Source organism: Monopterus albus, unplaced genomic scaffold, assembly GCF_001952655.1.
Source record: "Monopterus albus unplaced genomic scaffold, M_albus_1.0 scaffold50.1, whole genome shotgun sequence".
Taxonomy (NCBI): Eukaryota; Metazoa; Chordata; class Actinopteri; order Synbranchiformes; family Synbranchidae; genus Monopterus; species Monopterus albus.
The window spans coordinates 1,940,215-1,941,932 of record NW_018127930.1 but is presented as its reverse complement, the minus strand read 5'-3'; the positions used below and the strand labels follow the sequence as shown (position 1 = coordinate 1,941,932).

General features: G+C 42.5%; 1 protein-coding gene across 1 annotated transcript in view; it reads right to left on the bottom strand.

Annotated features, from left to right (window-relative positions):
* tln1 (talin 1) overlaps positions 1-1,718 on the bottom strand; it is a 78,130-nt gene that overhangs the window by 61,548 nt on the left and 14,864 nt on the right. The window contains 1 exon segment of the mRNA XM_020600998.1: positions 510-583. The gene's annotated coding sequence lies outside the window, so the exon portion shown is untranslated.

Below are 1,718 nucleotides of genomic sequence, written 5' to 3'. Positions count from 1 at the left end.
GAGCGCTGCGAGCCATAATAACCAAAACAATCACCACTGCAGAGCTGAGGGGAAATGCACAGTTGGTGATCATTATCTTTGGGTTTGTCACTAGTGAAGCCTTCTCTGCAAGATCCTGGAGGGACTAATGAGTGTATGACGAGTGGGGAAACAGAGAGAGGCGCCATGTTAGCGGCACAGTGGCAGCATGGAGAGAGAAAACAGCGTGGCATGCACTGGCAACGCAGCTCAGAGGGATTGAGTGTCACAACACAGACACCTCGGCCTCACATCCTGCTGACGCCATATCACTATTTTTAGATGTTTTCCCATTGCTGTTAAAGATGTTTATTTGTAAAATGTGATTCACTGTTGGTCCTACTTTGCAATTTGGTGAATAAAATTAAAAGATACCGCTGAGTTTAAGTATTAGATTCAGCTAATACAACCCTATTTGCTCCTCAATTTCAATTCACGAAATATACACTTTGGTGTATTTCAACTAGAAAGAATGCGAGCACAGAACATACCTGATGTAAACCAATGTTTGATTGACAGCCCTCTTGCCCAGTCAGATGGTCAACTCTGGATTTCTTCTCCCTGGCTGGGAAAAAGGAACAACACAGACCAGATTACAATCACTTTTTTACTAACATGACATAGGCTTTTGCATCTTTGTGACAAAGCATGACAGAATAATCAGACCCTTCAACATTTTGTGATCCAGTAATTTCAAGAGTTCAACTAAATTCAACCAATCCCATTGTTTGTGGCAGCTTCAAACTGTGACCTCTTCTCACACTGCAGCAACATTGGTCACTGTTCCTGTTGAAACACTCCATTGGAACAAGAGAGATCTTCAAATGCTAGGCAAGATTCAAGGTCAAGGGTCAAAGTGTTTATTTATATGCACAGTTAGGAAACATGTTAGCCGGTTTGGGGACTTGTAGAAATCCAGTGATTTTTGGAAATGTAACATGGTTGCCATTCAGGAGACGCAAGCTTACACGAAGGACAGCCCTCTCTCTGCAGACAGCAACCCACTGCTTTGGTGGAGATACCCAAGTACTACTGTAAATAACAAGGGAACAGCACTTGATCCCAATCAAGCAGATATACTTGTCTTTCAAGCCAACCATCTGCAATAAGTAGTTAAACTGGGCTGCCAGCTTTTACATTGTTTGAGATGCATGTTTTAGTTTATAGCAATCATAAATCTGTCTGCGATATGACATGTGTACTACTATGGCTGTTAAAAGAAGTTGAAATGTTAGACCGGTCTAATATATCCTGAAGCCATTAAAGCTCCTTGGTGCTTGTGTAAAGGCCCACAATTGCACATGAATGGACACGCTTTGGACAAAAGCCCTAGAAAGTTAAGAAAAACGGTCACCCATTCACAGAACAAAATAAATAAAAATCAAAGCTCTCCAACTTGCTCATCATTTTTTTTGCAGAAAATACTTCAGACCCTCTGTTATAAGCCCATGTCGTATGTAGTCAGTTCAGACAAATAATTTAAAGGCTGAGTCTGGACTGTCTGTAGCAACATGTTCGGACTGACTTCAAAGGCCTCTAGCTGTAACACAGCTCCCGACATGCTGACACTCGGCAGTGCTTCCAGCCCCTCTCTGTTAGTTATTTGGTGTTGAGGCCCTCATCAGTCTGTAGAAGTTGAAATAACATCTTCATTCAGCCAGCTATTTTAGTGAGGAGTGGGAGAACTGGGGGGGGGGGGG